At 40.8% G+C, this 23,274-nt stretch overlaps 1 protein-coding gene across 10 annotated transcripts in view; it reads left to right on the forward strand.

Moving 5' to 3' along the window:
* The window catches only part of PLCB4 (phospholipase C beta 4), a 206,016-nt gene that overhangs the window by 55,789 nt on the left and 126,953 nt on the right, over nt 1-23,274 (forward strand). For 3 of the 10 annotated variants that reach the window (XM_063331252.1, XM_063331253.1, XM_063331248.1), the window contains one exon: nt 16,479-16,546. The exons of the other annotated variants lie outside the window; for them this stretch is intronic. The gene's annotated coding sequence lies outside the window, so the exon portion shown is untranslated. The remainder of the gene's footprint in view (nt 1-16,478; nt 16,547-23,274) is intronic. 10 annotated transcript variants of the gene reach the window in all.

Consider the following 23,274-nt stretch of genomic DNA (forward strand, 5'->3'; position numbering starts at 1 on the left):
ACTCCTCAGTCTCTGTGGACTCCAGCTCAATCGGGACTTTGACTGAAAGTCAAAGAGGGCATAAGATATTTACGTGGGGGACAGAAGTGTGTGATGTGGTGGGTATGAGGTGTGACTAGGGACGAGGGCGTGGGAGAGAACAGCTCTGCTGCCGGCTGCCCAGTGCCATTTAGGACCAGAGCCTTTTGGTGACCTTTGGCAAATCACGTAAGCTGTCCGCACCTTGTCTTCTGTGCTAAGAGAACATGCCTTCTTCACGGTAGTGTTTTGAGACCTAATTAAGATTTTCCAAGCAATTCCAGAACTTCACATGAAAGGCAATGCACAGAAAGCATTATAATTAACAGGAGCTTATCAGCTGAGCTTTACAGAATTAATAGGTTCTTATAAATGTAAAACTGAATGCTTTTTTTAGAAGCTTTTCACTACATCCCATCCCTAAGAAGCACCGTTTGCAGATACAATACTGTAAGATTAGTGAAAATAGATGTTTATTTTGTTGTATTGGGCCATTCTTCCATGTGCGTATCAATTCATATGCCTTATTGTGTTAGGGATCTGGAGGATTGGGAGTATGTGCCTCGCTCTAGGCTAGATCCAACATAAGGGAAAAAATTGATTAGGCTGTATCTGCAGATACTTTCCCATTTCTCCTATAAACATAAGTGTTTTAAAATTCTTCTCTCTCTTCCAAAAACGAAAAAATGCGGTTAAAAATTAATTGACTGCCTTTTCCTGTGCGTTTCCCTTCCCTACATTTGGCATATTCAGGTATTGCTACTGCCAAAGGGGAGACTGAACTGCTGACATGGGAGGATTCTGCTCTCTCCATTCACACGGCAAGCGTAGGAGTGACTGGACCTGAATTGGAGTCCGGAGGGCTGCGTGACCTGTACTGGGAGGAAGTTGTGGCTGGCTTGCATTGTACCAAGAGGTTATTGCCAGTACATGGTAGTTACAGTTGCAAAAAAACCCCAAAAGGCGAGTAACACAAGCAGTGGGTGCGGTACCACTACTCCGTAGTGCCCACTAAGGAATGTTTGGGTAAGAGCAGGTGAAGTCTTAGTTATACATCCACTTTAATAACAGCACAAGACCCAGCTCCTGCTCTAGACAACCACAGAGTTAAATAGATTGGGGCCAATACTTGATGACTGTGATTAAGAGCATTTATTTTCTGGAATTTAAACCATAAAAATATTACTTACAAAATGGATCTGATCAGGAAACGTGTAATATAACTGTATTTAATGATCTGGGTGGTCTGCTGGGTGGGGCTGGTTTGTGTTTGACTATAAAATCTGTCACCAGGCGTTCTTTCACAGTAGTTTGCTGTCTGGTAGGAAATGTATGTCAAGCAGAATCGATATTATCATTCCTTTTAACTTGTCTCTGCTTTTAATCATAACTGGAAAATAGTATATATGGTAGGGCACGGGAACCATTTGTCACAATGCTTTTATTGCCTTGTTCAGCTGCAGTACAGCATTCATTTACCTCTCTCGTAGCATGTTATTTCCGTTTGCAATATAGCACAAGGGAATTCTTATTTCATTTCCTAGAAGAAGATTTTGGCAAAATTAGAAGGCAAGTAACTCATCTTTGCCATATTTTGGATGGGGTTTTTGTTTCTTTGGGTTTTTGTTTTTGGGTTTTTTTTTTTTTTGATGAGCAAAATGGGAAATAACTGCAGAGACAGCACCAGATAATTTGGTTTCTAGGTTAGGTAGCGTTATGAAGCAAGAGGCAGTGATGATCTAGTGTTGTCTGATGATGATGTGATAATGCAGACCCAGGTATTTATTTGCTTTATGCTGTGATTTATCACAGTATTTATCATGGAGCACTTGAAATACAGGATCTCTGTCCTGAATTTAGCACTTTGCTTCCGGACTTTAGGCACTGCTTAGCCTGTCTTTAATGCAGAAGCTGTGCCTTCTTAAAAACACTGTTCGCTTGCTTCAAAATCAATAGAGAGATGTGGAAGGAAGAGAGGGCTAGTGTGAGAGAATGACATGGGCTAACAGATCACTTCATAGGTTTGCAGTAAGGCTGGTTGTGTGCTGGGATGGCAGATACGACGGATAATGAACGCCCTCTGTTTCTGAGAGTCACCCTCAGCCCAAGCAGTACTGGATCAGCTGGTGGAGTTTTCTGGTAAGGGAGGTTAAGGTACTACAGCGTGTGGGTTGCAGTTGTGTGCCTGGCTTTGGGAAGGCAAAGAGTAATTAATTTCCCCTCTTCTGCTTTTTTCCTTTCCTCTGTGCTCTGTACAAGTCGTTCTGGCATAATGATTTGTTGTGCCCTGCAGTAGAGGGTGAGACAATTCAGTCCCTAGGAGAAGGAGTTGGTTTCGCACAGGGAGAAGGACTGAGAGAATGCAGCGTCAGAGTTAAGTTGTTGCTGTGGTTGTGCTGTGTCTGTCCTGCAGCTGTGTCTGCGTGAGTGCAGCTTGGGAGTTACGTTTGAAGGGGCTCCCGTCTGCCTTGCTTGAGTGGGTGGCGGTAGCGATGCAGCAGAGCTGAGAGAGATGTCAGCATCCCTGCAGCAGCAGCTATGGCTGGGTACCCAGGCCGAGAGGCAGCAGCCCCCTGCAGCATCGCACCCCTGGGCCTCGTTAACGTTGGGAGGCTGAGCACGTCTGCACATGCGGCAATCCCAGTGCTAAAGGGCAGCAGATTTAACGCCAACACGTTTGCAGGCATGTTCTTGTGCCATTTGATTTTTTTCACAGAGAAGCTGATGTATAAAGGGATGGTTAGATTGAGAATAGCATTGGGGTAAATAAACAAACCTTTACTTATTTCAGAATACTTTTGTATAATTAATAGTTCTGTACTGTTGCTTTGTGCCATTCAGACTTGTTTGGATAAGAAAATTTTTTTGAAATTTATTTTCTGGTAGGTTTTGATCAATACAATTCAACTCCCACCTGAATTTAAATTGTATTGATTATGATTTTGCCTTATAATATTGTAAAATTTGTATTTCTTTGTTTTACTGGCTTAATTGAATGAATATAAGGCCAAGGATGAAAGCAGTCATCTTAGTAAAAATTGATTTCTCTACCCTACAAGAGGATATGTACTTTGTATTTTAATGATGCAAAGCGGATAGAGGTAAGATAAATCAGTCTTCCATTGGAGGTTAGGCCTTGCTCATTGGAAAGAGCTATGATGGTTGAGAAAAAGAAAGAGCAAACAAATATTTAACTTTTTTGAATAAATACTTTGACTTTTATGAAGCCTTTTTTTCTAATACTTTTCTTGTTGTCAGACACGTTATGCATCCTTCAGAATATCCGAGGTATCTTAAAGGTTACAGGCTGTTTCAAGCACTTCTGGACCGCTATTAGTATGCTGCAATTGAAAGATAAAATAAAGAAGTAAAGTACAGGAGATTTTTACCTTGACAGCTGTTAATGTTATTTTTAATGTTTGCTTTATGCCTTCAGTCAGTCAGGACCTGTAAGCACATCCTTCATGAGCAGTTCCACTGCATGCAGTTGCACACTTGGGCGCTTTCACTGTTACTTTTATTTTTGTTGTTTGTCTGATTTATTTTTAACTGGAGAACATTTATGGGAGTGGCAGAGGGTGGAATTATCTTTCGCTTGGACAATAGCATGCAAGAAAAGCATAAGACATTGAAAAATACTATCATAAATAGTATTAATCATAAATAGTATTAATCATAAATAGTATTAATCATAAATAGTATTAATCATAAATCATAAAAATGGGCCAGTAGTCAGATAGATTGAAGCTCTAATGAGGGGTCTGTTACTGTTTTATTTGAAATGCATCAGATTTTAAGTCAATGATATCTTCCTAAATTAACAGCCCTACTAATTAAGGGAGAAGGGTTGAGTTGTAATCTCTTAGTGGCATAAAAGAGCTTTTTATGGGTGGGTGGAAGACTGTCGATGGCATGGGGAAACAGGTGATAGGAATGGATGGCACGGAGCTGCTGGTAGGGAACAGTGGTGGACTGCAGATTGATGAAAAGCAAAGGTTCATCGACGTAGAGGCAGCGCGGGTACATTACTGTTAAATGATAGTGAGCATAGTTGGGGCACGCATAAGACGTTTTCCTTTTTAAAAAATAAATGAAATAAAATATGTACCAGTTGAGTTGGATTTAAGATGGATACACATACGCAAATAAAGGCAAAATTAGCCTAATACACAGTGATTCATATAAAGCACCATTTAAATTCTAACTTGCGATTGGAAGATATCTTACACGTCAGATAACAGCGCACATTTTCTTTTTGATTGGTTGTGCACATAAACGATTCCAAGTTTTTGGCAGTGGAATTGTTGGCTTTCTTTGCCACAGACATGTGCCTATTACAGCGCAGAAGAGTTAGCAATTCGAAGTACCAAAGGATTTAAGAGGCTTTTTTCTTTGAATTCCTGTTCTTCCCTATTGAAAAAAAATGCAATAAAACTTTGCAGAGATTGTTGGAAATCCTGTAAAATGTAATGAAATATCATTTATCTATTTTAATTTACCCTACAGAATTACATGAGTAACGTAATCCGCTTAAAATAAGCAGAATGGTTCGAGTACCTAGAGAAAAGTTATGAAACATTGCAAGAACCTTTACATAAAAGTTAAGAACAGAAACTTTACATGCAAATTACGAAGCAGTATTTGCAACAGAATCTGGTAAAGCATATCCCCTTCGAAATTCACTGTTCGTCTAGCTGGACATACAATTCAAAGAGAATTTTGTGTGAATGGGAGCAGATATCCTAGTTATACATAGTAGGGAGTTATCTACGAGAAGAACTTCCATTGTAAATCACCATTTTTGACTGTGGTGTAGTGAAGGCTGTCCCCTGTAACCCGTGTATTGAGGCTACATCTCTAGAGCAGGTGATAGCTCTAGGCTTAAATCTGCACCTAATCTAAAGACGTTGGCAATCTAAGCTACCTACAGGAGGGCTGGTGCTGTAGTTGGAGCCTGCAGGGAGCCAGCTGACTTTCCAGGCAAGGAAAACCTGGATATCTGGTAAGGGATGCTCTGGCGTTGCTGGGGTTCACACCGTGCTCTGCATACAGCATGGGCACAGTGTCCCTGCGGGCCACTTGCGGTTACTCTGGCATCTCCGTAGTGTGGCATTTGATCAGGGATGCTGAGCAGCATAGTCGCCTTTTTTTGACGTACAGTGCTTGCCATGCCCGCTTTCCTTCCAACAACAAACTTCTTGTATTGATAAAAACCCTAATCTGGTTCTGCAGGTGATTCCCTTTTCTTCTGTTTTAAAACACAATGCATCTTTAAACGCATCTTTCATCTCACCAACCATATAGCTAGAAGAGTCACGATGACTGCCGCTTTGCACGGGGGTCAATTTATTGGTGATCAGATGCTTTGAGACAAGAAGTTCTGTCTTTAAAGTGTCAAGAATTCCATTCTTTGTATAATTTCCTGTCATTCCTATTTCCAGTCTTCATCAAGTCAATCATTTTGATAACTTGAAACAAGTCAGCTACGGTACTGGTGAAAATGTATACTTAGGAATGGTCCTGGTTTTGCATGATGAAACGACTTGTTAGCCTTTTATGCCTTTTAATTTTATTATTTTTTTAATAAAAGTTGTAATGCAGAGACTGGAAAAAAAGGAGCTGGAGTTTATGGCAGAAAAATTTTGGAAATATGATGAACCAGGAAGCTGCTAGACAGTTTTCTGGTTCTTTTAACAGTCAGACTATATTTCACATCACAGTTTACATTGCAGATAATGTTAAATAGCATATGTTAACATTCTTTGGATGAAATCCCTAGCTTTCTTAAGTCAGTGACAGAATTCACATTGATTTCAAAATCCTACTCATTGTCTGATTCATAACCAAAATTCTTCGAAAAATGGTATCCTTGGAAGAAATTGTAGCCTGCAAAAGCCAGAAATGGAATTTGTTACTGTTCTGGCAGCTTGTGGAGTCTAAGGGAAAGGAGAGAGTGATCAAGTGCTGTAAACTAATCTTACACTAGGCAGTTTGAACATGGCTAGTAAAAGCTCGCAGTACAGTTCTAAAAGGACGATTGTAGTTCTACAGCTCAGCTGCGGTTTTACAGCTCTCGTGATACAACTTTTTTAAAGAGCAACAAATATTAATTCATTGGTTTCTCTCAGTTTTCTTAATGTGCGGCGAATATGAGATCAGAGAAATTTTTGGTTGACTCTAAAAAAGAAATCTGATGCAAATTCATTTGTGATCCTCTTAAACCACAAAGTAGCTGTGTTGTAAATTATTTCATGCATTTTCTCTAAGCTCATTCCACAGAGCTTTGTAATTAGTCTGTAATGGCCAAACGCAGTCCAGCTGAAATCGCTTGCATTCCACCTGCCTGCACCGAAGCAGACTTTGGACTATATATAATATGTGGGAGTAAGTGATAAGATCACAATGAATAGTCCCTCTGTTCAGTAATGATTGTGGGGAATTCTAAGAATGCCTAAAGAAAAGCATCTTTCTTTTGGAAAGAATTTCTTTGCAGCTTTAGGTTGCAAAGAAATTATATAGTGACTGCAGGCTATTGCCTGTACTTTCATAAGTAAAGTAAAACCCAAAAATGGTACTGTCAAGTTATGTCAAGTTCAAGTGGAGAGTTCCTCTCAAAAAAATGATAGCAAATTCACTTTGAAAAATATATAGACATAGGTCATTTGCACTTTTCTGTCTTTTATCACTCTTGGTTTTGCTTGTTGTTTGTTGTTTTGGAGCTCTGCAAAAAATCTTGAATCTTGTTCCGTGCAAGAGCTCCTCTGAAGGCTCCTCTATTTCTAGATCGTGCTTTTCTTTAGTTTTCCCATAGAGTGGATTGACTGATTATTTTGTTCTCCTTTTCGCAAATAATTATTTAGCCTTACTATTTTTCCATGACAAGCCTCATTGAAGTGAGTACCATCATAGGCTTAAGTATATGCAAGATTAAAAGATCAAGTCCTTTCTGCATTGGAGTGCAACTTTATGGTATGTTGTCTGTTCAGAGTGTTCTTATAATTTCATAACAGGATACTTGGGACTGATTTTTTTTATTTTTTTATTTTTTTTTAATAAAAGGTGACAGAAGTACTTGACAGTCTACTTTTTTGTTAATTTTTCACTGAAGTTGGATAATCTTACATGCCAACTGCAGTGGTGTGCTTTATACTGTTTTCTTCTATATAAAGCTTCATGGAAAACGGTAGTAAACAGCAATGACCCGTGAAGTTTTTTGTGGCATTTTACTGGTAACCATTACAGAATGAAACAGGGTTAGCATAAAGTTGGAGTAAGATTTAATTCATACATTGAAATTGATTAGAGCATCTGGGTGATGAACGACAATTCATCATTTTAATAGTGAACTTAGAATTAAAATCTTTGCCAGAATTGTCTTATTAAATGAAATGAAAACTTCAACTGTTTACATCATAGAGTCCAGCCACTTGGAGGAAGGTATATGTTTGGCTCTCTGCAAGTTTGCATATTTCCTTTATAAATTATACTTCTTTGTGTCTTCAATATTATAGTCTATTCATATCTCTAAATGCATCAAACTGAAAATGTCATCCTAGTTTAGTTTTTATGGCTGATACTGGAAATGTTTAACTTAATGTTCTTAAGAAGGGAACTTTTTTACTCCAGTTGTATATTAAATGTCTATATGTTTTTATTCAGTTCTAAACAGGATGATTTGACCATAGTGACATCATGTATATTTGTGCATGTTCATGAACTCTTACTTGAATAAGAAGCTTCCAGTACTGAAACCATTACCATTCAAATGATGTGGAAATATTCATGGATTCATTTATCATGTATTAGTTCCAAAAGGCATGCTTTTTAAAATGAGAAACATGGCAGAAGGTTTAGTGAGATCCGTGAGTACTGTGTTCTCACAGATGCGTGTCGTACTAGCTGGCTTAAAACGAAAATAGAAATAGGACAGCATTATGTGCACGAGTGTGAATAGTCCCGGGACTCAAGACCCAGCAGCCGCTGGGCTAGTAGCAAACTTGAGTTGACTTCAGTAGAAGAAATCCTGCTGTGAATAAATGACTGCCACAGTGGCTTCCAGTCTCTCAGAGCCTGGCTTATATGAATACATCCGGAAATGTAAATAGCCAGACTCTCCAGGAGTCAAGAAGAGACAACTTTGTTGGAATCTTCTGGAATTTCCTGAGGAAATCAACATTTTGTTGCATTAGAAAGGTCTTGTCTTCTTCCAGTGATAGTTATCGGTTGGATTGCTCTTTCAAAAACTCTGCTGATTGAGACTTAGCAACATTGTCAGGTCTGCAGAGGGATTTTCCCTGTCCCCAACCAAGGCGTCGGAATTGAAAACAAACTTTGTCACAGTTTGTGTTTGGTGTGAGATTTTTACAGGAGGCCTCATGTAATTCCTTGTGCTGCTTTGCCAGGGGTGACCTGTGGCATATGTTTGTTCATCCATGGGAATGGCAGCGGTGAAAACCACTGTTAACATCCGCGGCATGGCCTTCTGGGGCAGAGAGGTCCTGCCACAGAGCACAGAGGATGACATTTGAGGTCTATTTCGAAGTGACCCCCATGGACCGACTGTCCAGGCAGGGTCAGTACCCTGGTCTTGTCTCAAAAGGAATAATGTTTGTATTTAAATAAAGTATGATTCTCATATGGTTCATCTTGCTGCTCCTGATCAAAATAATAGCTCCCCTGTTATTTCTGGTTGAAATGGTAATGAATGTGTAATTACCACAGATTCCGTTTCAATAATTATCCATCACGCAGTTGAAATCAGTGGCCCTGCTTGCGGATGTAAGCGAAGTGTGTGTCCAGGTGATACGCTGGATTAAGCCACGGTGCACGTGATGTACAGAATTGAGTTCATTCAGGTTAAGAGAGAAGAGTTAGAGAAAGGAAAAAATAAGGTGATAGGCTTCATTGTTAGATGGTAAAATAAAACTTAGAGAAGAATATCATTGCCTTAAAGGATGTAGCAGACAGTTTAAAGTCTTTATTTCCTTAGTAAAATAACAAATAATGCTAAGTAGTGCCTATATAGAAGTCATGATAGATTCTCTATTTCCATCACCACGAGCCGAGAATGGGTGCTTACAACTCTCCAAAATACTTTATTATGCTCCAAGCGAGTTATAATGAGAGTCACTGTATTCTTTTTCATTCATATCAGTGGAAGGAGGATACGTAGGAGGAAATCTGTTTTATTCTCAGTTATGAAGAAAAAGGAAATGAAATAGAAATACTAAATGTAAAATATGTTCCATATTTTATTGAGATTGTATTATTTTGCTGTGACTTTATTATGTTTTCACAACCTTTTTATACTGTCAAACTGCTACCATCTAAAAAACTTCATAAATTATTTTGCAACCACACTGGGGCCACATTTTTCTGTTTCCAGGTTTGATCCTTAAGAACACAAAGTGAAAGTTTTGGGAATCATCACTTGATATTTCTGCTTAGTTTTTTTCTTTGCAATCCTTGACAGAATTGTGCTACTCATAGCACCCAGATCATCAGCAAGCATAAATAAATTTTTACGATTGTTTTATTTTCACTGGTTGCAGGCTAGCTAGGGTTTAGCACTTAATTTCTATTCCATGTGTATATATTCTACCTTTGAGCACAAAATTTGGGTCCATTTCCCAAGAAATTCACAGCTATTTTTCTGCTTTACCACTTCTCTTCGGCTGGCGCTCGGGGAAGGACGTCCCTTGAACCCTGCTGTAGTTGGGAAGCATGGAAGAGGTCTGAGGACCTCGCTCCTGGTACCTTCAGAGTGTGGAGAAGGGAGGGCATGGTCCTTTTTTAATTCCCCCTGAGTTGGCCGCTCGTTTCCTCACAGTGATTTCAGCGTGGCTGCTACGCAGTGACAGTTTTGTATCGCTCCTGAGTCATTGGCGAAGGAATGTAGTAATAATGTAGTAATAGTAACAAACAATGGGTTTCATCAAGCTGAATGAGGGCAGTTACTGCTGTGGTCAAAGTATTTTCTTAGCTTTTTCACTCTGTTCCTGCCACAGCCTGTCTTACAGAAGGTTCGTTACTTTCTGTGGCAACTGTGGGCTTCTGTTTGACCATTCTGCAAATCTTTGTGATTGGGGTATGGGTATGCGTTTATCTTTTCCTTAAAATGGCCTTGTGGTTTTGGAGATCTTCCTTATTTTACATTTTAAATGTTCTAAAGTGCATGGAGAAAATGATATAACAGCTTGAGTACAGTGCTGCAGGAAGGAGGGGTGGTGTGTAACTATCATTTTAAGGCAGAATGAGCTCCCATGAGCAACTAAGACTTAAAGCCACAGAACAAACTTGTTGCTGGATACTTTGAGCGGGTACATAGCTTTAAAACTTGAGCCTTTGCAAAGAGGGATGTGAGGGATTTTGATGCCAAAAACATACACGAGAACATCCCCAGAATCCAAGGATTTTCGTGGAATAGAGGTGGCTGTAGGAGAAAGATGGAAGCGTCTTTTAACTGCTACGGCTTATGCAGTTTAAATTCCTTCAGTGAAGCAGTAATCTTCAAACTGGGTTTACTCGGATGATACTGGTAGCAGACAGTTGGGCAAGTGACTTTGCTGGCACTCACAGTAACACCTCTGTACATGCAGGTGTTTAGGTGAGAAGGCTACAGCTGAAATCAGTGTGACAGGAGACCAAGCTAAAAGCAGAACTTTTCTTCTATTCAGGAAGATCCATCTCTCTATACCCTTTAAAAGTAGTTTCCTTTAACCCAGTTGTAGAACCTCTGCTATAGTTTATTGGCTTTGGTGCAAGTATCCCTGTTGATGAATGTCGTCTAGATGTGGCACATAATTGTATTCCAGTTCTTAAAATCTCATCATTTTGAATACTCTCCTCCCCACATCCATTTGGGTATCATTCTTACTGCTCCTGTTACGACCCTCCGTAGAAGTCAATGTCCCGTACAGTTGTAAAGCAGCTTGAAATCACAGCCTTTAAATCCTTTAAGACATTAATCCCTAGTTCTAGCATTTTGTAAAATGCCAACTGCTGTTAGCATGCTGCAATTGAAGCACGCGTAAGGCAGTGAGGATGCAGGTCCATCTTATAATGCCCTGGGTATAAAGCTTTTTTAGCAGTTCTCTGTCTCAGCTCAGTTTGCTTTTTCTCGTTATTCAACGGTAACATACTCTTCCCTCAGTTGTGCTCATGTGTCTGTTTGCCAATCCGAATCTTAACCCTCAGCAGTGAACTGAGGTTAGAAAATTAAAGAAAAAAGAAAAGAAGCAAAGAGGCAGGGTTTGGCTGGGTTTTCTTCCTCCTAAAGTAATTTTAGCGTCTCAGAAACAGCTGCCCAGGTGCAACCATGTGAGTAGCGTAGCAGCAAACTGCCGGTTTACTTAGTTGTGCACAAACAGTGGTGGGAACCCTGTAAAATGTCTTTGCCACTGGGAAATTGTAGTTGTCAGCTTGGATTGCACCTGGTGAAGCAGTATCCCTAAAATAAGTACCAGTGTTTCTTGTGTAATTCCTGTGTTCCTTGTATAATTCATGTGTATGTTTTGGAGGGCCTTCAGAGGAAGCTCACATCTGCCTAATGCAGGTGTTTGAACTTGGATGGACAAACCCCCTACTTGCTTGCTACAGGGTTTTTAGGAATTTCTCTAAGAATGTGGCTTCTACAAGGTGCCAAAATTAAGCAGATTTAATCAACTTGATCTGGCCAGAAGTACTTTGCTGTCATAAAAACTATCAAGACCACTTTTCTTCAAGAAAAGACAACAGCACTGCTGTCCTCCTCTCCCTCCTTCCTGCAGCCCCGTCTGGCGGTGCTGTTGTGAATGCTGGCCGCCTTATTAATCTTCCAAATGGTCTAGCAGTCCTTGTGTTGTGGCAGAAATTACTGCTCTGCCTGGAATTCTACCGCAGTGCTTCCAGTCACAATTTTTTTTTTTGCTTCAGCAAATATAAATTATTTCAACTTTTAGCGTACTCCACAGCTGACTAGCAACACTGGGGAGCAGAAAGATTTTGGCTTTGGCAGATGTTAGATCTAAACATTGCTCCATGATTTTTTTTTTTATTGTGTTCTCTTACAGTAACCGAATGTATGAGTTTTTAGAAACAAATAGAAAACGTTTGCTATTCCCTCCCTTTTGGGTTACTTTTCCTGGCCATGTAACTAGCAGTGCCGTTCAGGTTTGAGTAGGGTGTTAGCTGTGTGTCTAACCCCTTTCTTCTTGTCTCTCCGTTGATCAAGTCTTCAGGAGCGCCAGGTTCACTGAGTGCGGAGAGAGCTGCAGAGGCTCCGCATGGGAAGCAGGACATCTCCCCAGCAGCTGTGCATTTGCTCACGCTGGCTTTTTTTTTGTGGCTTCGTCTTTAAGTTAGAGGTGGACAAGTGGAAGTGAAGCAAGGGTCTGTGTTGTATCTGTTGTCCCTGTTACAGCAACGGTGAAAAGGGATTTATTTGCTGCCTGTCAGCGTGGCTGGTAGCCGGGGCGGCAGTCGGTGCTCAGGTTGAAGTGAGGATGGATTCTGCCCTGCCGGACTCCCTCTGTTACCCAGTCTCTGCGCTGGGAGCAGCAAGGAACACAGGCAGCATCAGGTTTTTTTGGTGTGTTGAACTAGATTGTTAGTGCCATTTGTGCCTTTGCTATGACGCCATTTGAAAAAAGATAACAGGTAAAAATGTTTTAAATAACAAAGGGCTTAACCAACCCTATCATGTGGTAATTTACATCTAGCTTTACATTACTCTGAAGTAACAAATAATTAGCGTGGATGTCAGTAGTCTGAAGGGCCCAAGTATAGTTCTCTGGTTTCCATTTGGGTCTGGAAATTACTTAGTTGAGGACTGGCATGCATGGTGTAGTCAGCAGGTTTCGGTATAGTGGTTTATAAATTACACAATGTGATTTAAAGCTCAGCTGCACAAAAATAAGAGGAATGAATTGCTTGATGTACAGCAGGCCAGCTGTGTGATTGTGGATCCATTTATGTAACTACAAACTGAAACTTACCCTGTACATCAAGTCTCTTATTGTTGATAAAATTAATCATATACTTTAATTTACTCTCCTGTAGCTATGCACATAATTCCCATTTGACAGTCCATTTGATAGCTTGTTTAGGTGGGCCCCAGACTGCAATTAGCACCATGTGATATAGTTAGGCCTCAGCGCCACCTCTTGTGAATTGTTAGTAAATATTGCCAATCAGGTGCTTATATATAAAATATTTTTTTTTATTTTTCCCTTGAGGGAAGCAGTGCAGTGGTGGTTGCAGTTCTTTGCTTGAAAAAGGCTGACTGGAGATTACTTGTGAACTTGGGGTAGGAGTGGGGTTTCCTCATGGAAACGGGGGTTAAAGATTATAAAAAATTTCCCTTTTGTTGCTTCTTCTCACAGGAGCGTTTCTAGGATCTTTCTTCAGTGAACAAGGCTAGAAGCAATTCCATTTTTGTGCCTTAGTTTCCTGTAAGCATGAACTTGCTTCTTCTGGAGAACGTTCACAGAAGAATCAGGTGTCAAAATCTGTCCTGGGAACACTTGTTAGATCCTTGACGAATAAAGATGTTCTTACACTTGACGAGCTTACTCTGTGTTGCGTAATACAGGAATCCATTTTTTTGCAGGACCAGGGTTTGCTTTTTTTCTTGTTTACAGAAAAGTTTCAAGTAAAATTCATGTTTCCATCTGGAGTTTATTAGAGTTGTCCAGCTTTGTTTTGAATCTGGATATGGAGTAGAGCCTGTGTTGGTGAAGTCCATTTACAGACTTCCTTATGATGATAGAGGATACCAGTTGTCTCTGCAGATCTTTTTATATATCATTAGTGTTCATTAGCCCTAACCTCAAAGTATTACGTATTCCTTTCCAGAGATCAACAGACTTCTCATAAATAATTCCTTTATTTTTAAGAGAACTCAGAAAATAGTACAAAATTCTAGTCCGTGCTTCTGTGAAGATTTTCAAACGGTATTAGCATGTACTGTAGACAGCAGAGCATGCAGAATTTGAACAATCCCTCAATATGGTGGTTAAATCAGGTCGAGTTTGTGTTTGCCTAGTGCTTGGCTGATCTTGGCACTTGGTTGACAGCAGGCTGGCTGGGATTTAACCCGCATTAGGCACGGGCAATGTTTGCTTATCTAAGGGCAGGAAAAAGAAGTGACAGGTCGTTTCAGCTCCTTCTGCTGACACGGTATGGCTGTCATATTCATTTCAAGCTCAGCTCTTGTGAGTTGCGTTTCATGACTTAACATGAAGGTAGGATTTTACGCCTCTGTTTTCAGAATTGCTATTTTAACTAGTCCCCTTAAAGGTTTATTTTTTTCTCTTATCTCCCAGCTCCATCTACTGTTGGTGCAATTGATTATATTCAGTTTCCGCTTCATCTTCAGTTTACTCTTAAAGTGACACACACAGCTAAAAGCTGTTCTTACCTTTCATGCACTCTTGCCGTTTGGTACCTCCTTTGTCCAACTTGGTCTCTCCCAAATTCTTCTGCGACTTCCCTCTTGCCCCTGATTTATTTTTAAGTGCTGTGAGCATCACTATCACAGTTCCCTGACAATTGCAGGAGTTACTCAGATCTACAGCCTGAAGACTGTTGCGCGAGGGGATTGCATGTCAGATGCTTAGCATCTTTTGGAAAAAGCTTCTTATCCGTGCACACATCTAATTGTTTCCCCAAATTCCTACTATGTTATGTTCCCGTAACTGTAACAAACGTACCTTGATAAATGCAGCCTTAGTTCACTCATACCGACTTGAAATTATTCCACAGTTTTCAGCGTGCTCCTTTGATGGTATCATTGCCCTTATTGCTTCTCCCTCTCCTGGCTTCTTCTTGTACATCAAACATCTATTGCCCTTTTGTACTTTCAAGGCTCTTCACTGTAATTCCCAGAGGCTGTCACCTCTGCTCTGTTTCTCTCAGTAACAAGAAACGTACTTTCACCTGTGATCAGTCCAGGACCCAAGTCTCTGTTGTTCATTTTTTCCATTCTCAACTCAAGACCTTTATTCTCTAATTTTTGTGGCCTTTTGCACCGAAAGACACCACCATAACATCTGACAAGCTGCCTCGTTATCCTTCTTCAGTTCCTCATATGAAGCCTCTTTCCTATAAACAAACCACTGTTTTGAGACTCTTCTGTAGAAAGTATTATCTTCTTATTTCCAAAGCCCTTCATACCCCTCTAGTTTAGCTATGTGTATCTCTGGCAACTTCTCCCGTGTGGTGTTTGGGGCACAGAATAATCATAGAATGGTTTGGGTGGGAAGGGACCTTTAAAGGTCATCTAGTCCAACTCTCCCTGCAGTGACCAGGGACATCTTCAACTCGATCAGGTTGCTCAGAGCCCCGTCCAACTTGACCTTGAATGTTTCCAGGAGTGGGGCATCTCCCACCTCTCTGGGCAACCTGGGCCAGTGTTTCGCCACCCTCCTTGTAAAAAATTTCTTCCTTATATCTAGTTCACATCTTTCCTCTTTTAGTTTAAAACCATTCCCCCTTGGCCTATTGCAACAGGCCCTGCTAAAAAGTTTGTCCCCATCTTTCCTGTAGACCCCCTTTAAGTACTGAAAGGCCACAATGAGGTTTCCCTGGAGCCTTCTCTTCTCCAGGCTGAACAGCCCCAGCTCTCTCGGCCTGTCCTCATAGGGTTTCTGGACCCTCTCTAGTAGGTCCATGTCCTTCTTCTGTGCTGAGGGCTCCAGAGCTGGACGCAGTACTCCAGGTGAGGTCTCACCAGAGCAGAGTAGCAGAATCGCCTCCCTCGACCTGCTGGCCACAAAACTTTGCTTCTGTTTTGGTACAATAACAGACAAAATAGCATGTGGCCGATGACTGCTGCTCTGAGGTGGTGTGGAAATACGGATGATACTAACGTGCCCTTGCTAAACATTGTAATTATAATAACTTGTGGGTGAAACCTGGTCAAGTGTTAGGCAAGATACTTAGAAACCTTAGGAATGGATGTGCGGGAGGATCCTGCACATATTTTGTAATTTTATAATGCGCATGCTCTACTCCTGTGTTACTGGAGCCTTGTCTGTTACTCATTCTGAAGTGAAATCGTCCCAACTTTATGTTGCTCATCTAAGGAAGACATGAACCACGAACAATTAAAATCAGCTAGCATTTATTCTGGGAAGATATAAATGTGGCAGCACTGTTCAGCTGCTCCTTTGTGATGATTATTAATCATTCGGGATGCTCTGTGAATGTTAAAAACTGTCCTGGCGTGGTGCACTGGGGAATCGCACGCTTCATCCAGGGCTTCCAACACCACCAGGCACGACTTATCTTTTTCTATGCAAGGTTATATAGCAAAACATTTCCCATGAAGGATTTAACAGTGATGTAACCAAATCCTGCTCTGAAGTGTTTGTCTTGATACTGTACTTTTGTGGACAGTGGGAGGGGCAGTTTTGCCAAGAGTGAGATCTAGCAGATAACACCAGGTTTTATACTGATCGTCTTGTTTTATTGCTTCACAGAAGGAAGAGTTTCCCAGCCCATCAGTCTAATTAGACCACTGTTTATCCATCCAGTCCAGAACTGCTTTGTAAGTTGCTTGCTCATGAACTAGAAATTACAGTTGAGTAGAATTTGCATATGTGGTGCTAATGGATTATCTCCCTCTCTCAATATATCAGTTTAAACTTCCAGTTCACTATTGTGCGACTTTGAATCAATTGTGTGTATGTATATATATAGAGGGAGAGGTATTTGACTTGGCTTCACATATATTATCCTGTAATTATTATGTATTATCCAGTAAACTGAAACTGATTAAGAGTGTCAGAGAACAAAGAGGCTGTTACTTTGGCACATAATTTGTGTCTTACGTGTTTCACACCAGTATTGACTTACAATATTTTAAAATCTCAGCCTGTCACCATCTTTTGCTGGTTTCTGTGGACATGTCAGACTGTGAACCTCATCAGGAGCCAATTATGTTCTTAAAGAACAAAGGAAAACACACACGGACTTTTTTGTTTTGTGGTGTAATAGCTGCTGGAGCAGCATGAGTGTTACAGAGATGTGAACATCTCACCGACGTTGGAAGGAAAGTCAGGGAGCTGGTAGTGTCACTGGAATCTTTGTAACCTCATCCAATATCTTAAGATAGCCAAGACCCAAAAGAGACAGCTTTATTAATTGAGGAGGCAGCATTGGGAACAGTGGGGAGCGGCTGTAGCATGTGGGGCGTGGGTTGTTGCCACTGGAAAACTGGTGACTGGTAAATTCTGAGATAGCTATTAGTAACGTTATTTCCACAATGAGAGCCTGCTCAGTTTGTGGGGGAAGAGTCGGGGGCCATGACATGTAGATGACCAGCTTGTGAAGAGGAACTTCATGAAGTAGCAGGTAGAAACACACTTCTGTACAGCAGGGCTGCCTAGGCAGCTATTAGGATTCCAGAAGCACTCCCAAACTGCAGCTTAACAAAAGAGTAACATAGCTTTTACACTTGCCTAGCTCTTGTTTGGTCGGTACTAACCTGAGTAATTGTCATGACAGAATCAAGCCAACAAAAAGATCCACCAAATGTTCTGTCTAGTTCTTGCTCTCTCTGAATGGGAGACATCTTCATGACTGAATTTTGAGCTCTGTTGCCATGGATGAGTGTCATGCAACACTGATGAAACTGCTGAGGTGCAAAGCCTGCAGACTAAGAAGAAATACTGGATCAGTGGGCTACATTTAGAAGTACATTTTTTCACCCAGAAAAACCCAAGATTTCAAGTCCAAAGGAAAATAACTGTTCCTCCAGACAATTCCTTGTGGTGCACATGAATGTCTTGCTCCTTAATGCCTATCTTTGTGTTACAGGAGCCCATTGCTGTGTTCTCTAATTTATATATTAGATCCTCCTGGAGAAATTAGGATGAGGGTCAGTGATAAACTGTGTAACAGTCACGTTGGAGTGTCCAGTCTGCTTAAATGCTCTCATCCGCTGGCAGTGTCACCGGGGGCTCCGGATCACCCAAGTGAATCTCATAGTGGGCAACGGAGAATGTGTCAATCCTTTTCTGTCCTTTTCTCTGCAATCAGCAGCGTGCAGAAAAGTCTACACATACCCAGCAGTGAGGGAAAAGGGAGTACTGCCCGGTACAGGTGTTACCTGGAATTGCCTTTTTCACCAATCAAATAGGTTCGGCTCCAGGCCAAACTACTCAGCATTCTCTCATCTCATATGCCCAGCTCCGTAATCCTCCATGGGTATACCAGAGTATGGCTCTATTTTGGTTTTCCCCTTTGCCATTGCATGTGCTTCAAGTGTCCCTGATAGTGCCTAAACTGAATCTGTTACTATTAAAGCTTAAGTCAGTGATTAGAACAGTTGAAAAATGTTACCATTTTCCTGGAAATATGGCTAGTGCTGGGCAGAGCTTACTAATGCTAACTTGAGAAGTTGCGGGTGGATGTTGTATTCCCCAAGGGGTGAAATAGTTGACAATAGCATGGCAACTGACAAACAGCAACAGAAGTCTTTTTTGGCATTCACAGCGGGCCACGGAGAATACGTGCTGTTCAGAAACCAAGTGGACGATGAAGCATTTGGCTATGGTAGAACAACAATGTCCAGGCTGTCCTGGACTTCAGAAAGCATTTGAATTGCTACTGAGCTGCAGTGCTGGTTGCATGGATGCATACGTGTCTGTGTATATCCTGAAAGAAAATGTGTCTCCAAGTATTTAAGCTTCAAAATACTGACAGTGATTGGGTTACATTTGGACTTACTTTTAAATTACAGTGCTCTTTAAGAAGTATAAATAAGTATTTATTTGAAACCAAAACAAACTTCAGTGCTAAACCTTTAATGAGATTCTCTGACCCGTGAAGGCTCATCTTTAATCAACTATGTTTGCATCCGTAATTAAGCCTTATGGTGGCCTTGCTGGCTTTGAATATTTTATGTGTATCTTGGACGCCTGTTTGAACCTTTCTCAGAGTCAAATAGGTTTTTTTGCAGCAATCCTGAAAGTTAAAACCTGCCTCTGAGGTCCTAGCAATAATAGGTATTAGAGAACTTTCTTTTATTGTAGTGAAGTACCCAAGATTGCACAGTGGGTGAGATCTGCTTAGCACAGCAGCTTCCTGGAAGCACTGGGAATGAGAGCTTGTATTCAATAAGCAATTTTTTAAAAATCCGGAGTTTGTTTAGAACACTTTAGCTGCTGTTGTGGATGGTGCTTCTTGTATAATAAAATGACATGATGACTTTTCAGCAATTAACAAAACTCCTTGTTTTGATAGACCCCTGGCGCTTCAGTGCGAGTTGCCTAGCAATGTCAGGCTGCTGCTACAGCCAGAGCTGTTGCCTCTCAAGGGTACATATGTCACCTTTCTGTCAGATGTTACCTCTTTCGATCCTCAAATCCCTTTTGTAAATGCTTGGAAGTTCACTTGTCTTTCATGGATATTTTTCTTTTCTTTTTCTCCCTGCTGCTTCTGTTTGTTACAGTTAATTGTTAGAAGACCAGAATGAGACTTTTTATTGTGGTGAGGTTGAGTAACAAGAGCAACCAGGACACGTTGTTTGTTACAGAAATTTGAGTACCTCCTTTGTGAAATTTATCATCAGTTGCTACAAAAAAAAAAAAAAGAAATAATAACTTGCCCTTTCTTTCTGTTTTTCAAGTATGTTATACCTTGATGTTCTCTGCTACAAGCAGTGTTTTGTATTCTGTTTGCTGAGCTGGTGAAGTCTAAATGGTTCATAAAAGCCTCTTTGGGAGAAGGAACCAAGCAATTTCTCCTTCGTGCTAGCAGCAGGGTTATTAAGGCTTCATAACTTCTTATTCTCAGAGGTAGGAGCCAGAGAAAAGGAAGGTGGGCCAGACTTGCAGAATTAGGGGGGGGGGGGGAAACCAAGCAGCAATTTATCGCTCTAGTTCTAATCTAATTTACTGAGTCACTCTTCTGGTTGAAAGGTTTTGTATTCTTACGTTGCGCTGTGGTTCCATAGTTTTGAGGCCATCAAAAAAGGGAAGGGAGGCCTGGAGGGAAAGATACAGAGATAAGCGGAGGCAGCAGTGCCACTGCTGTCTCTCCTTGGACACCGTGCCTGGGTTCCAAGGGCTGAACTTTAGTCAGAGTTAGCAGATTAGATTATATAGCTGTTAGCTTCGTTTCGTGTTAGAGCTTGTTCTTGTGAATTTAATAAGTAGATTATACAAATTCATGAAAGGAGAACTCATCAAGAAAACCATTTAATGCAAAAATACTGCTTATGGCTCAAAGTTTCTGAGCACTCAACTGCAGACGAATATTCTGAGAAAAGTGTAGTTACAGGCTTGGTCTGATCAGGTGCGCTCCCCTAGGTGTCACCTCAAGGCCACCATTGAGGGTGGAATCTTAGATTGGGCCTTACATGATCGTTGTGTTGTTGGATGGATGCTTCTTTAAGAGTGAAAATCCAGTGTTTCGTTGCTTCTCTTCTTTTCCAGGCAAAAATCAAAACTGCACAGGTGACATTACATTGTTAGCAAGCGTCAGGCACAGCATACACCAAAGTACAAGGAACTCCTAGAGGGAGGAAAAGACATCGCTGTGTAGGATTCGCTTTCTTCTCTCCTCATAGTAGAGAGGGTCTGTTTGTTGCCATCCTGTTGACTCTATCCCTGTAATCAGCAGAGAGCACAAAGACAGGGGAGTGTGTTTGGTTTCTCCACAGTGAGAAAAAGATGAGAGCTTGCTGTGCCTCCTAAAGATGATGCTTGTAAAACTGGCATCATTCCGTCTTTAGGTTTTGATGAATTCACCCCCCTTTCCCCAGCACTTCAGTAATAAGGATGCCACCACGGAGCTGCCTTGTTATTTCTGCTTGTTAGTTGGAGAAGGGACAAAATTGGAGACCGTGTGGCTTTGACCATGTCAGTTACTGGTTGAAGGTCCCAGTCCAGCATCTTATTCATCAGCTGTACACCTCCCATGCTCTTTTCCCTTTCCCTCATAAAAGAGTAGGTATGCAAAGGGCCTGACATTTGTGAAGCATGCAGAGGGCTTGCTGATGATTAACGGAGGCTTTTCTGGAAACCAGCGCTAGCAAAGATTGTATCCTGCCATTCAAAGACATAGAGTCAAGGCCTGTGATCTCTCAGATTGGTTTCCTATAAGCTACAGCAAAGCTCCCATTCACGGGCATGTTTGTATGCCCTTGGGAATTGATGTGGACTTCCCTACACAGACACTGTGGGTCTCTAGCGTTTCGCTTAGCAGCTTACTCATTAACAAATGAACTCGTAAATACAACGTAGATGTTAAATTTATCAATAAGTCATCTCCCAAGTTCAGGCAGTTCTGTGTAGTACGCATCTACAAGCAAGCAATCAAAAAACCCCAAACTTGACAGAGTACCATGGATGTTATTAGCAGTCAGCAGTGTTACTCAATTAGCAAGCCTGTTAACAGCTCAGTATTAAGATATTTCTGTTTTACCATAGTATCTAAAAGAAACCAGTCATACAGAGAGGCCTGGGACTTTACTGGGTTTGAAAGTGGACGCTACAAAAGAAGTTTTCTGCCCAGAACAGAAAAAAAAGACCTGTGATCAGGCAATGACTTGTAAGAGTTAAAGTTGGGAAGGTCAGACCTAAGGAAGTAACGTAGGCTTTTTTTGTTCTGAAAACGTCTAAGTATGTGCAGCTCTAAGTGGCAGTAACTCCTTTTAGGACTGCTGAAAATGAATGAAATGAAATCCTTATATACTATTTTAATATTTCCCCCTTCTTTTCTTTTGACTGTCTGGCTTTGCTTTTTTTTTTTCCCCTTGCTAAAAAAATTTATATGGCAATTTATGTTAATTATCTCTGGAAATTCATAGTGATGACTGAATTACATTCAAGAAAGCAAGTTTTAGTGCAGCGTGACACTTGCAACTATGCAAGTCTCAAATTTCCTCTTTACATATTACTTTCTCAATTTTGATCTGTAAGAAGTCTAATTATTTTTATATATATGTATACCACATTATGCATTTGCGTACACCCAGGCAGTATATTTTCCTTGTAGAAACAATTTGTGTATGTGGCTTCCTGCCAAGAAAACAGCTTTCCTGACATTTAGTGTATCTCTGTGTCTCAGTTTGTCAGTTTAACTCAGCACAAAAATGTGCAGAGGACCTGTTTGCTCAGTAGAACGTCTCTGAGTAACTGCCTGGACCCTGTGCTGGGGACGTTAGTCACGGAGAGCGGCTGCATTGGTATGGAGAAGGAGAAAGAAAAAACCCGACGTGACCCATCTGGTTGCACTCCACTTGAAATGGGTATTTCCCTGATGACCCCCAAAAGTAAATTTTAACAAATACCTTTAGAAAGGTCTCTTTGCTTTGCCCTGCTGCCTTATTGTAAGGGAATAATGCTGTGCAGAGAGAGAGCGGATTTTTAGGAGCCTGGTCTCCTAGCTTTAATCATCTCCTACCATTCAATGCAGACACGTTTTTGTGGGTTTTTCAAGTCTACATCTTATTCTGGAAGTTAGGCTCAACTAGAAAAATAGTTCACCTTTGGTATGTTGTGATTGTTAGGAATGAAAGCTCTATTTCATAGTGGCCGCAGGAATCGTAACTCTTCAGCTGTGCTCACTGGTAAAAAAGTACAGCCAAAAAATATGAGATATAAGATCATTTGCTGGACTACTTTTGAGTTGATCTGGGATGACAGAACCTATTTCAGGCCAACAGTCATTCTGAGGTTTCCATGGAGATTAATGATGTCAGAGGAGCAACATCTGAATGCAGTTTGCTAGAAAACAAGGCTATAATGTTATAGTGGAGAAGTGAAGTCTTTGCATTTTTGTAAACTCATAGAATAGCGAAGCACATTTTCTCAGTGGATTGCAATTTGCTTTTGATTTGTGCTGAACATGAGCTGAAGTAATGCTTTTGCAGCCCGGTGGTTTTCCTGCAGTTTACCTCAGTGCTGTAAGTGACGATTTCAGTACCGTCTCGTATACCATCTGTTTTAGCTTTGATTGCTGTTCTCTTTACTTGCATATTTTGTGTATTTCTCATATTGCCTTAGTAAACTCTCTGGCATTTTCTGTCTGCACTGAATTACCTTGTCTTAAGGGTGATGCCCAGGTTTCCCCTGTGAGTATATTTGCAATGCATGAGCATCAAAATTAGAGCAAGTTACAGCTCTGCTGAGCTTTCTGAAACTTAGGAGCTGCCATGAAGGAGAGTAGGCGTAAGAGAGGGGAGAAGTGGCAAAGTGAGGAAAATATAAAAGTTTAACAGCGGCATAATTTAAAGCTGAAATCTGACCCCTAAGAATTTGAAAACCA

The sequence above is a fragment of the Chroicocephalus ridibundus genome, chromosome 3 (assembly GCF_963924245.1).
Source record: "Chroicocephalus ridibundus chromosome 3, bChrRid1.1, whole genome shotgun sequence".
Lineage (NCBI taxonomy): Eukaryota > Metazoa > Chordata > Aves > Charadriiformes > Laridae > Chroicocephalus > Chroicocephalus ridibundus.